At 41.1% G+C, this 14,366-nt stretch overlaps 1 pseudogene; it reads right to left on the bottom strand.

The window, feature by feature from the left end:
- Positions 1–2,521: 2,521 nt before the first annotated feature.
- Positions 2,522–5,455, bottom strand: LOC138384325 (serine/arginine repetitive matrix protein 1 pseudogene; annotated as a pseudogene).
- Positions 5,456–14,366: the final 8,911 nt, after the last annotated feature.

The raw sequence follows: 14,366 nt of genomic DNA, 5'->3' as shown, positions 1-14,366 counted from the left end.
GCTTGAGGCCATGAGTTTGAGACCAGCCTGAGCAAGAGACCCCATCTCTACAAAAAAATAGAAAAATTAGATGGGTGGATGGCACCTGCCTATAGTTCTAGCTACTTGGGAGCCTAAGGCAGGAGGATCACTTGAGCCCAGGATTTTGAGGTTGCAGTGAGCTATATGATGATGCCACTGCGCTCTAACCTGGGCAACAGAGCGAGAGTCTGTCTCCAAAAAAAAAAGGCATTTCTAGGGATAAGCTGAATAGCATCCCCCAGAGTTTGAGGGACATGCAGAAGTCTAAGGTTACAAGCTGTGGTTTGGGGTCTGCAGAGGCAGAGAATGGAGAGCGGCCAGGCTTCCCTGGGAGTGAGCTGTGTTGCTGTGAGGACCAAGTGGACTCATCGACAAAAACCAACCTGAAATGGCCTTCAGAAGCACATTGCCCTTTTCAAATCAGGCTGCCTGGAGATACATGAGACCCCAAAAGAATGCGGGTTTGTGGTGAACTGTCAGGCATCCAAAGGCTGAGGGTCCAAGGAGTAAGTGGCCTGCCAGAGAAAAGCATCAGCCACATCACAGGCATTGCAAGTTCCAAGTTGGGGTGTCTCTGAGAAAAGCATAGAAGAGGGGAAGAATAAGAACCAGAATCGCTACTTCTAGAAGGCCCCAGTGAGAATTACCTGGTCATCAGTCGAGTAAGACCTTTCCTGTCTTTTACTTCTGTCTCTTCTTTTCAACCCTGGATGAGCCAAAGTTACCTAGAGAAGCAGGGCAGAGGCAGCGGCAGACCAAGGCCGAGAAGCTGAGAAGTGAGGAGCCTCTCGGGCTGCCCCATTCCTCCTGCTTACAGCAGAGCGGAGCTGGAGGCAGCGATGAGCGCTCGTTTACACAGGGGTTTAGAGCTGCAGTTGTTTCACTAGACTGGCCAATTGAACTAGAGAAATGAAACTATTATTGGAAATAAAACTGCTCAGGGGACTTTATCTTATCCAAGTGACAAAAAATGTTATGAGGCACCTGCACACAATTCCCTCCAAGATTTAAAGAGGCAGTGAAAGGAACAAATAAAGTTGCTTTTTACTTATACTTTATTTTGAGTGTGACCTACTGCTAGGGTTTGAATAGCAAAACTCAAAACTCATGTTGAAATTTAATCCCCAAGGTGGCAGTGTTGAGGGGTGCGACCTTCAAGAGGTGATTGGGTCATGAGGGCTCTGCTCTCATGAATGGATTAATTTATCCATGGAATAATGGATTAATGGGTTAATGAGTTATCATGGGAGCAGGACTGGTGGCTTTGTAAGAAGAGAGATCTGAGCTAGGATGCTTAGTCCCTTTGGTGTGTGATGTCCTGTGCCATCTTGGGACTCTGCAGAGGCCCCACCAGCAAGAGGGGTCTCACCAGATGCCCCCCTCAACCTAGGACTTCTCAGCCTCCAAAACTGTAAGAAAAAATTTTTCTTTCTTTATAAATTACAGTTTCAGGTATTCTGTTATAAAGCAACAGAAAATGGACTAAAATCCATTTACTACAATAGAATGTTCCAAAAGCCTGTATGTGCATACCAAATACACTTTCCTTTTTTATCATGATATAGCTGAGTGGCTGTTCCACATGGGTGTATATAAATTTACTGCATTCTTTCAAACAGCTGCATAGTAGACCATTTTAAGGATGTACAATGACTTAACTGTTCCCTTTTAAGATATTAGTAAGTCTTAATTTGTAAAAATAAATGTATAAAAAAGCTTAAAACATGTTAATGTTTCCACCATACTTACACACTTTCTAAGTGTCTCTTTGTTTTATGTGAAAGATATTTCCATTTTTTTAAATTTAGAAATTTATTCTGTTTAATCCACAAGCTTTATATAGCTTTAGTTTAAAAAAAAAAACAAAAAAAAAAAACAGTGAAACCAAGACACTATTTCAAAGTCTGGGCCCTTCCAGCCTTCCAAATACAAGAGCTCTGAAAGTTGTATATACCAATTGGAAGAATAAGACAAAAATATGAATGGAGCCATGACATTGCATAAAACAAATTTTATGTAACTGAAAGATCCTTCCTGGGACTAGTTAATTGCCTTTACAAAAGAGGAAGAAAAAAACAAAAAACAAAAACGGAACAGAATAGAATGAAACTCCAGTGTTCCAAATCAACTTGTTATACATCAATATAAACCCACAGTGTCCTGGCAAACAACATGCGTTCATTTTGTCTCATCCTAGAGCTTGAATCCTGATTCGTTTCAGCAGAGACTCCACAGGCAACAGAAAAGATTGTGGCATTAAAATATTCATTTATACTTTTGTGGTAGTTCAACAGTGGTCTTATTTCTGGGCAAGCTTACAAACCATACAAGGTTGAAAGCATAACTTAAATGGGTTCTAAGACTTAAAGGAGAAAAAGTAAAGAAAAAGAAAAAAAAGGGAAAAAAACCCTCTGGGAATAGCCAGGGGCATTTAAAGGAACCATAAGAATGCCAACAATATTTAAACCCCCTTTTTTTAAACAGGGAATTTTTTTTGGCTTAAAATATTTCACTCCAAATGAATTTATGTCAGCTGTCAATGAAAGAATGTCACTAATACACTGTGGACACCTTTTGCAATGTAAATCCATGCCCTTTTTTTTTTTTTTTAACATGGTGAACTTCAACCTAGCAATTATTACAACAAATGTTATAGTCTAAAGCTCAAACACATTTTAGCAATTTTGAAATTGAATTGCGTACAAACCAAATAAAATTTACATCATAACAAACATTTCCACCTAAGACTGTGGAGACACTTGAGCCTTCCTCATTGATCTCAGGGCCTTTTCACTCAGGTACTTTTCTAAGTCATCAAGGTTATCTTCAGCTTCACTTTCAGTCTCCTTCTTAGGCTCTGGCGCTGCCTCTGGTTCTTCTGGTGCTGATGTGGTTGTGGCAGCAGCAATGGCTGCAGGGGTCACAGTAGCTGCAGCAGCTGCAGCCATAGCCTTTTCCTTCTTGTGTTTTTTGTGCTTTTTATCCTTTTTGTGTTTCTTGTCCTTCTTTTTCTTCTTTTTCTTTCCACCTCCTTCTTGATCTGAATTTCTCTCCAGTGATGGACTTGGTGCTGGGCTTTTAGCCTTTTTGACCGGTACAGCTGGTGACCAGTTGGTAGAGGGTGACTGAGACTGGACAGGGGATGGAGGTGCTGGGAGCTTTTTAGCTGCTGGCTCAGGAGACCCAGAGGCAGCTCGGGAGGATGAGACCCGCCTTACAGACTGTGGGCTTGGTGAGGCAGCCTTTTTTGTCTTTTTAGGTTCCGGAGTCCTGGAGACTCTCCTAAAAGGCCTAGTACTTGGAGATGGGGACTGCCTTCTTTGGGGTGATGACGATGCTCCTCTTCGAACCGGTGGAGGACGTGAGGAAGTCTGAGGAGCTCGAGGCCGTGGTGAGGGCGAATGCCGTTTGTTTGGTTGTGTTGAGCGGGCCTCCCGCGTAGAGCGGCTGGGGGAAGATCCTTTCCTATGCTTTGATGATAATGAAGGCGATTGTCTCTTGGTGACTGGGGGGCTTCTTTCTTTGGGAGGTGGAGAGTGGGAGACCCGACGCTTTGGGGGTGGAGATGGTGATGCCCTTCGTTTGGGAGGGGGAGGGGGGGAAGCCGTTCTCTTTGGAGGTGGAGGAGAGTATCTCCTCTGTATTGGAGGAGAGTGTCTTCTAGGAGAAGGCGTGCGCCGATGTGGGGGAGGAGGAGGAGTCCTTCGTCGTGGTGGTGGTGTAGGAGACCTGCGCCTTCGAGGAGGAGGAGCAGGGGAAGGTGAAGGTCGCCTTCTAGTGGGTGGCGGGGAAGGACTTCTCCTCCGTCTACCACGAGGGGAAGTCTCTTTTTGGCGCTCTCGTGGTGACGGAGAGGCACTCCGGGAAGGGGGATGTCTCCGCCGCCTGCCTACCTCACCCTTCTTCACGTGGGACCTCTTGGGTCGTTCATCTTCTGAGGAGGAGGAACCCGAGTCAGATGAAGACCGCTGGTTCTGTCGTCTGTATTGGCGTCTCTGCTGCACAGAATCTGCTGCAGCCATTTTGCTACCTTTATCTTCTTCCGATTCGGATAACTCTACTTTTCCAGGCTTCGGTGCTGGTGAGGGGGACTCTCTTTTCTCAGTACCTTTATGTTTTGTCACTTGACCTTAAGTCCTCCCTGGAGACACAGAAACACGACTTTTTCTTGTACGATTTGATTGCTGGGGTGTTGGGGAATGCCGAGTTTTGGGTGGTGGAGTTGCAGGAGGTGATCGCCTGTGCCGTCGCCTTGGAGGACTTGCTGAAGGAGATAACCTACGAGTGTTTCGAGGGGGGCTGGATGTCCTCTTGGGAGGCTTCTTTGGCGGTGACCGGGAACGAGATGAAGAGGATGATGAGCTACTCCCAGACAAAGATGCTGACGAACGCCTTCTTCATCTTACGGGAGATCTACTCCTTCTATGCCGTGGTGGAGGAGGCATTCGTCTCGGTGGAGCTCTTCTTCGAGGAGATGGGCGCCATCTTGGGCTTGGGCGCCTCCTAGGGGAGTATGACCTTGATCGGGATCTATGGCGCCGTCTAGGTCGAGTATGAGGAGAGCGAGACCTTGTCCGGGATCTTGATTTGGAACGTGACCGAGATCTCGGTCGAGTCTTCTCCTTTTCCTTTTCTTTTTTGGAATTTTTTTCTGGAGAAGGTCCTTTAGGCTCTGGTATAGGTTCGGGCTTGGGAACTTTCAGGATGTCACTAGTAGAAGTTGCCTCTTGTACTGAAGGTTCTTTTGCTTTTACTGAAGGTTCTGGGAGCTCTGGAGTTTTTTCCTTCTTTTCTGGAGCAGGGGAAGGACTCCGCTCTTGGTTCTGTGACGGGGAGATCGAGAATGACTGCGCTTTCTCTGTCTCCTGACAGGGGAAGATCGTCTTCCAGGGGAAGGAGATCTGGATTTGCGTCTTCTTGGGCTCCGAGATCGCTCCCTTTTTTCTCTGCTGCTTTCTTTTTCTTCCTTATCCCTCTTATCTTTGTCTTCATCTTGCTTTTTCATAGATGCCAATTTTTCCTGTTCAATCTGCCTCTGTTTTATTTCTTCTTTCTTCAGTTCTAGGAAAGCAGAGGGAATTCCCGCGATGTTTTCTTGTGCACTTAGCAGCAGGGGCCACAGTTCTCCCATAAATTCTCTAGCATTTTTTCCATTCAAAAACCCAGTCAGGTTGATTTGCATCATTTTGGAGTCTGGATTCTTCACTTTCAGCTGGTTGAATATAAACTCAATCACAACATCATCTTCAAACCCAAGGATTTCTGTTACTCGTTTTGTTATCCGAGGCTTTATAACCTCCAAATTTACTTTGCTCATGTCCACCTTTTTTTCTAGGCACTCTGCAAACTTCAGCTGCTTCAGTAGTTTCTTCTGTTTGTTGCTGAACCGATTATCCTGTTCCGCACTTGTTCCGCGGAAGAATCCCCCGTCCATCTTGCTGCTCACTATCCCCAAGATATTTCCATTTTAAAGGAACTTTGTAAAAACAACAAAAAAAAAGGCCCTCATGGCTAAGCTTTAAAGTAATCCACATCACACCTATTTATCTACTGGATGATTGTCACTAGCGATTGAAAACTAAAAACATTCACTACTAAACAAAACAATTACAATTAAATCCATTGTGAAACTCTGCCTGGACCACATGAAGATGTTTTTCACCTGTTCCAAATGACGATATTTTAATACCATCTAGGAGGGTAGAAGATCAGTTTGAGTTTTTTTAAATCTGTTTGACAAACACTTTTGTGCTTATTATATATACATCAAACACTTTCCAAGTTCATTACTAATGTTAACTCATTTAATCTTCACAACAACCTTCTGAAGTAAGAAAGTAAGAATTGTCATTATCCCCAGTTTACAGATGAGGAAACTGAGGTCTAGAGAAGTTAAGTAGCTTAACCAACGTCACATAGCTAGAAAATGACAGAACAAGGATTTGCACTGTGGCTACAGAATTCATAATCATAGTCACATACTGTCCCCCTGCATATATATAAATCTATCATATGGCTGCTAGGATGAAGACCTGCTTTGTCACCCAGGAAGTGTAGTGGTGTGATCATAGCTCACTGCAGCCTCAAACTCCTGGGCCCAAGGGCTCCTCCCACCTCAGCCTCCCAAGTAGCTGGGATTATGGGCTCAAGCCACTGCACCTGGCTGGAATGTATTCTCAAAGCAGAACTAGTCATGAAAGCCACAGTCTTCAACATCATCATTATTAACAACAAAATTTGATGATCTGTACACACCAAACAGAGGACACCATTCTGTCATTGTGGATGAGAGAGATACAACATGGCCCCTGCTCTTGTAGGGGATTAATCTAATTTTCCTGTTGGGTCAAAGGAAATTGCCAGAGGCAGCATTCTATGGAGTCACTGGTCAGTTCCAAGAAAAAAAGTAAGAGGCCTGATAAATCCAGGGGGAAAATATGAGAAAGCCAAGATGCAAATTCAATCAGCTTGGAACTGGAGAGCAAATCCGACAAATGGTTCAAAGCAGACTAAAGGAAAGGGATTTTGAATCCTTACCTGGGTGAGAGTTGAGGTGTTGGCCACAGGTGGTTACCAGTGTCTCTTGTCTGGGTATGGTGAGAAGAGTTAAAGGAGTCCGTGGGGAGAGGGTGCCACGTTTGCCCATCTAATACATGGGAAATCCAAGGCTCAAATGTGCTACTTCTGACTTTAGATAGTACCCTTTTAACAGCACACACTAGAAATTTATAGATTTGATTGGTCTTGGTAAGCATTCAGCCTAGAGAGGTCTAAGGCAGAAGGGGGAAACTCAGATGCCTACAAAGTTCAGGCTGGTGACTATAAATGAGTGGTTAGAATAGCCAAGTGAAGAGTGCCTACTTCCTTTTTTTTTTTTTTGCCCAGGCTAGAGTGCAGTGGCATCATCATAGCTCACTGCACCTCAAACTCCTGAGCTCAAGCAATCCTCCTGCCTCAGCCTCCCGAGTAGCTGGGACTATAGGTGTGCACCAGCTGGTGCCCAGCTAGTTTTTTCTATTTTTTTAGTAGAGACAGGGTCTCGCTCTTGCTCAGGGCTCAGGCTGGTCTTGAACTCCTGAGCTCAAGTGATCCTCCCACCTCGGCCTCCCAGAATGCTAGGATTACAGGCGTAGGCCACCTCGCCTGGCCCACCTACTTCCTTCTGGCACCATTCAGCCCAGGATTTTATTGTTTAACTATATATTATTTCATGCTGCAATCATTGTGTATGCAGTGAACGGCCACTCTAGGGAATGTGGTACTAGCTGAAAAGGCAAATACTGGAAGAAAAGCTAAAAAAAAAAAAAAATACCAATTTCATTCTTTGCAGAGTCTAAGGGGGAAGTCAGGCACAAGAGGGTGGATGGGTCTCCCACAGAGGATGTGCTTATGACAATGGCAGAGACAGCTGGATTATAGGTTGGTCTTTATAGTCTATTCCCTCGGTAGGTAAACAGTGTTCATATTTATTTTCAGAGACAGAAAGGAAAGGGGGAGCTAAGGAAACTGTGTCAGACCATAACTAGTCTTGGGTGGGTTGGGGTGGGGGAGGAACCCCAGGAAATAGAGCAGGTGGTGACAGCTGTGAGGAGTGGAGGAATGAGTGCTAAATCCCTTGGGAGTTGGCTGAAAGTATGAAAAAGACTTGGAGGGAGGTTGCCTAGAAGTGGGTAGAGCTGGGGCTTCTCAGCAGCCTTGCCTGTGAGGTTCTGGGTTGGTGCCCTATGACAACATTTTTAAAGCAATCAAGTTGGAGAAATGATGAAATTCTCCTTGATTAAATAAAAGTAGTTACATAAAAGTCACAATAATGCAGCTGGTATAAATGTTTAGATCATTTGGTTTAATTTGCCCAAATTGACTCTCCAAAGGCATAAGATCATATTCTACTTTTCTTTGAGGGTACATTTGCAGCCAGGTAAGATATTGCACTAGAATAACTTAACCATTATTTTCTCTATTTAAGAGGCAGTTGGTCCTAAATTTCTTTTCTTTCTCTGCTACATATCTAAAATTTTTGCCTTCATCTTAATCATGCCCCAAATAAGCTTCTAAAAATAAAGCAATGAAAAGTCTTAGGAAGGAAAAGAAAGGTTATAAAATTTGTTAGCTCTACAGATAAGCAATCTTGAGATTTGTAATAGAAAAAGTGAAGACTTTTACATTCAACTTTATACCTATAAATGCCATAGGTTTTGTTTATTTGTTTCAAAAATTCTACTATAAATTCCAGGAAAATAAGAAGATATGCCCACCACAGTTATTTTACTTTGTATCCCACAACTTGGAAATGTAAGTTTTATTATTTTTAGAGGGAGCTAAGGAAGAATTTCAGACAGTGAATGATGTCAGAAACATCGTTCTTTATTTTGGAAATATATTAATTTAATCTATCATGCATATAACAAATTCGAAGAAATGATAGAGGCATAATAACAGGCTATAAATTTCTAGTAGGAAAGAAGATCTTTGCAGTTTTCATCAACAAAAAAAACAAAAAATACACCGGGCTTCTAAGTAATGGTTAATTACATATAAGTAGATTTGACTAATAAATCCTCTGCTTCAGAGTTATCCAGAAGGTTTTATCCAGATTCCTTGTTAGGTCACTTCAAGGAACAGTAAGGTTTATTAAGTAATTCTAGTTTTCTAAACAGAAGTTAAATATACTGTAATGTGCTACCAAATTACTTAATAAATGAAGCTGCTTTTCAAAATATTCCCATTGAAAGGGTCCACATATTGTTTCTTACCCAAAGCCCCTCTAATTATAACTACAAATAAAATTTTAAAAAATGGTTGTGAAAATAAGTAATTTGGTAATTCCCCTTTGAAATAAATTTAATACATTTTTAAATGTTTAGCAAATGTTTTATTTATTATAAATAGATTGTGCTCAAAATAAGCATACTGTATTTTAAAATATACATATTCATATGCCTTAAAGGTCTTTTTTTCTTGGATAAATTTAAAAGATTCCAGAATGTGGCAGGTGGGAGGTGCATGTAGTCTTACAGCCTAAGCAAAGCAAACTTAGGAACAGATTTTAAAAAATAGATTAAGTGTTTTCTAAGCTATTGCTTGCCTACACTAGCCAGCTGAAGACTTTAAATAATTTAATCCCTACAACAACTGCCAGCTCCAACTGGAAGTCTTAAACAAGGACTAGATTCACTGAGGACTCCAACAGGTGCAGTCTAATAGTGATTCCCTAAATCTGCTACTGATCTATGTTTGTACATGTGTAGAACACTATATTCTTAAATACAACAGGGCACTAATTAAATTAATCCTAGTGCTTCTTGTTTTGTTCCATCTTCCACTATCTTATCACTTAAGATTTTCCTCTATTTTTCACTGGAGGCATACTTAGCACAATGTGTAGCATATGAGGTTGTTTTAATGTTCCTTTTCTAAGCAAAAGCCTTCTTATTACAGTTTAAGTTTTGGAAAGCAAATTCTTAAATAAATTACTTTCTTCCTAATAGTATAGCTTTTTTCCAACCAGCTGACTTTCATGTATTTGTACTTACTGAGAACCATTAAAGTTACTCAGATTTTTTTCTTTTATACATGTATGATATATATGAAAATATGCTTGTCACTGATCTATTCAAATATATTTAGAGAGAAAATTCACACATACTTAAAACTTTTATATAATCAAACTGAGGTAAGTTTTCGTATCAATTTAAATTAGAAAATCAGACAAGAAAAGACCACTATCGTGCCTTCGGTAGTCAACATATTATTAATATGATATTATAATAAGACTTTTGCCAGACATGCAGTAAAAAGAAGTTTTAAAACCAATAGCTGCCTGGATAGCCACATACAACAGAATGAAAGTGGCCCCTTACCTTATAGCATATACAAAAATTAACTCAAAATGGACTAAATACTTAAAAATATAAAGCTCCTAGAAAAAAACGTAGGGGAATATCTTTAGGACTTTGGATTTGGCAATGATTTCTTGGTTATGACACCAAAAGCACAAGCTACAAAAGCAAAGATAAACAAATGGGACTACACTAAACTTAAAAACTTCTGTGCATCAAAGAGTACAATAACAGAATGAAATAACCTACAGAAAGGGAGAAAATGTTTACAAATCATATATCTGATAAAGGATTAATATCCAGAATATATAAGGAACTTCAAGAACTCAACAACAACAACAAAAGACTTAATTTAAAAAATGGGTAAAGGGCTGGGCACGGTGGCTCACACTTGTAATCCTAGCACTCTGAGAGGCCAAGATGGGAGGACCACTTGAGGTCAGGAGTTTAAGACCAGCCTGAGCCAGAGTGAGACCCCCGTCTCTACTAAAATTAGAAAAAATTAGCCGGGTGTGGTGGCACACACCTGTAGTCTCAGCTACTTGGGAGGCTGAGGCAGGAGGATTGCTGGAGCCTGGGAGTTTGAGGTTGCTGTGAGCTAGGCTGACACCACAGCACTCTAGTCCGGGCAACAGAGTGAAACTCTGTTTCAAAATAAAAAAGGGTAAAGCACTTAAATAGACATTTCTCCAAAGAAATGACCACTAAGCATATGAAAAGATGCTCAACATTGCTAATCATTGGGGAAATACAAATCAAAATGACAAGGAGATATCACCTTATACCCATTAGGATGCCTAGTATCAAAAGGATGGAAAATAGCAAGTTGTTGGCAGAGATGTGGAAAACTTGGAATCCTTCTGTACTGTTGGTGGGAATGTAAAATTGTGCAGCCATTATGGATAATAGTATGAAGGCTCCTCACAAAATTAAAAATAGAATTATCATATGATCCAGCAGTCCCACTTCTGGGTATACATCCAAAATAACTGAAAGCAAGGTCTTGAAGATACATTTGCACACCCATGTTCATCCCAGCATCATTCACAATAGCCAAGAGGTGGAAGCAACCCAAGTGTCCACTGACAGATAAATGGGGAAAGAAAATGTCATAAAATGAACTGTTATGCAGTATCCTATGAAGGATCATGCATTGTGCTATAGAAGAAAAACAAGATGAAGAACTGTTCTAGGCTAAAGGAGACCAACTTAAAAATCCCGTCACATGCTGCAACATGGATGAACCTTGAGGACATTATGCTAAGCGAAATAAGTCTAAGAGTGATTCCCTAAATCTGCTGCTGATCTATGTTTGCATGTGGAGAGCATTGTATTCTTAAATTCAACAGGGCACTAATTTAATTAATCCAGGTGCCTCTTGTTTTAATCCATTTTCTATTATATTACCTACAATACTCACAAAAAGACAAATATTTTATGATTCCACTCATATGACATATCTAAAGTAGTCAAAATCATAAAAACAGAAAGTAAAATGGTGGTCCTCTTTAGTCTAGAATAGTTACCCATTTTTTGTCTTCATAACATTGACATCTTTGCAGGACAATTGTTTTGCCAAATGTGAATCGATCTAGATACCTCTGATGGTTTCCTCATGATTATACCTAAATGGAATATTTTGGGAGCATACTACATTGTTGATTTGTGCCCTTTTCCTACCAGGAGGTGTTCTGGAAGGCGTTAACTCAGCAGGCTTGTGTTGTTCAGACATTCCAAAGAAGGGATTGGACCTCGACCTGCTCCTGGGAGATAACCTTTGAGTCCTTGGAATATCCTGCCTAATAAGAATGTTTTTCTATGCCTTAGGCCTTGGGCCATACTATATTAGTTTGACCAGATAGTTTGTGCTAACAATGTGATTTAAGAGGAACACCTGTTTTCCTATGTCTGAGGTCCTAGACCATGTTATAGCAGTTTGACCTCTGGGGGTCTGGAGACTGGGTAGCTAATGTCAGACCCCATTAAGACGCTGGACAAGAAGGCTTGTGTCAGCTTCTTTGGCCAACAGCGTATCACACATGTTGTTACACATTGTTCCTGGAATGTCACACATAGTTACAGGGAGAATTAGCACTGTCCATGTGACTGCACTGAGAGAGAACAACTGGAAGCTTCCACCTGGTTTCTCTTACCCCTAACCCCAGGCACCTTTTCACTTTGCTGATTTTAGTCTGTACCCTCTCTCTGTAATATACTGTAGCTGTGAGTAGAACAGCTTTTTTGAGTTGTGTGAGTCCTTCTAATGAATCATCAAACCAGAGGGTGGTCTTGGGGGCCTCTAACACCGGGGACATATCATGTCAGTTTGCTTCATTATTGGTGTTAACTTTGTTCATTTAGCTAAGGTCCTCCTGGATTTCTCTAACATAAAGATAGCTTTTTCGGTGGCTCACACCTGTAATCCTACCACTTTTGGGAAAGTCGAGGTGGGAGGATCACTTGAGGTCAGGAGTTTGAGATAAGCCTGAGCAAGAGCAAGAGCCCCATCTCTACAAGAAATGGAAAAATTAGCTACAAGAAAATGGAAAAAAAAAAAAAAAGACAGCTTTTTCCTTTGTATTTAAGAAGCATTCTGTGGGGTGATATTTTGAGACTGTGTGAGTAATCTATTCCCCAACACTCTTTCACACAATTGTTTTAGTACTTATTGGTGATTATTGTATGGGTCATTTATTACTTTGGGGGCTATAAAAAGGTGATTTTCTTTTTTTCTTTACTTTCTTTTTTTATTTTTTCTTTTTTTGAGACAGGGTCTCACTCTGTTGCCAGGGCTAGAGTGCAGTGGTGTCATCATAGTTCACTGCAACCTCAAACTCCTGGGCTCAAGCGATCCTCCTGCCTCAGCCTCCCAAGTAGTTGAGACTACATGCGTGTGCCACAATGCCTGTCTAATTTTTTTTTTTTTTTTTTTTTTTGTAGAAACTGGATCTCGCAAAAAGGTGATTTTCTACAGTTCAAGTCAAAAGCCCTTTTTGGAGTGGTGGAGATACGTGTCCTTCAAGTTGCTGCAGGCGCCATGCAATGTTGAGGTAGGGTCAGGTTGGAGTGGTGGGATCTGGAACATCCACGGCTCCCGCAGTTAGAACGGATTATTTCCCTAAGCGTGGACTGGTGTTGTCTGTGCTGGTGGTAAAGAGTAGGATGTAAACCCCAAACTCTGCTTGTGCAGAGCATGCAATTCTACACTGACTCCCACAGAACATAAATTTCATTTCCGGTCCTCATTCACCGAGAAGGCAAGAGACACAACCCTGGGCTGAGTTCCAGGAACTTCAGGAGGCCAGGACATGAGCTGTGAGGAGTTGCTTTAAAAGAACAGATTTTACTGCTTGTATATGTATAAATTCTTTTCTCCTTCTTTACATTTAACTCTTGCAATTTCTTATCTCCTGAGATAATTTATAAATTCAAATACCTTTGGGATATGCATGGATGACATCCCGTAATTTCCTTAAGCCTTTACTTTCTAGATATATTGTCATTTTACATTTTTATCCTCATTCCCAGTCCTATCTGAAAGACCTGTTTTTTTGTTTTTTGTGGGGTTCTTTAGGGAAGTGGGTCTCACTATGTTGCCCAGGTTGTAGTGCAGGTCCTATTCATAGACATGATCATAGAGCACTACAACCCCTGACTCCTGAGCTCAAGTGATCCTCCCACCTCTGAAAGAGTATTTATTTATTTAGAGACATTGCCCTGCGTAGAGTTCCAGGGGATCAGCCTAACTTATAGCAACCTCAAATTCCTAGGTTCAAGTGACTCACCTGCCTCAGCCTCCCGAGTAGCTGGGACTACAGGCACACACCACAATGTCCAGCTAATTTTTATATTTTTAGTAGAAATGGGGTCTTGCTCTTGCTCAGGCTGGTCTCGAACTCCTGAGCTCATGCAATCCTTCCACCTCTGCCTCCCAGAGTGCTAGGATTACAGGCCTGAGCTACCATATCTGGCCAAGAGTATTTTTTAATACTACAAAAATATTAGATATTTTAATCAATGCTTCTGTTTTCTATTTCTAAATGTTTTGTGTCAAGTGTGTCTAATGAGGCTTGGACAATGTGTACCCTTTAGAAGTACATGGATTTTGTTTTTACTAATGAAAAATCAATGTTTCAATATTTCTAGGGATATTTAATGGAGATGTCTATTCCACGTGAACATTAAAAAATAGCAACACTGGATTTTTCAAATTTCAAAAGCTACATTAGTACCACAAATAAATTTTAATGTGAAATTTTTTAAAAGGTGATTTTCTTTTTTGTAACAGCATGGACTCATAGATTATTTTTCTGTTAATCAATGAGTTATAATTCTTTTCTGTTATTATTTATTTTGACCAGTGGGAGCCCCTTCAAGTTGGCTCCTGTGTCCCCACCAATTTTTTAGCACTTTCTTACTTTCTGTTACAGTGAGATGTTCCAAACACACCTTGTCTTTCCCTGCCCCAGCCGTGAAATCAACCATTTCTCCAAACAGTCCTTGCTT

The sequence above is a fragment of the Eulemur rufifrons genome, chromosome 6, assembly GCF_041146395.1.
Source record: "Eulemur rufifrons isolate Redbay chromosome 6, OSU_ERuf_1, whole genome shotgun sequence".
NCBI classification, from domain to species: domain Eukaryota; kingdom Metazoa; phylum Chordata; class Mammalia; order Primates; family Lemuridae; genus Eulemur; species Eulemur rufifrons.
The sequence above is the reverse complement of the archived record's forward strand: the minus strand, read 5'-3'. Positions and strand labels throughout refer to the sequence as shown.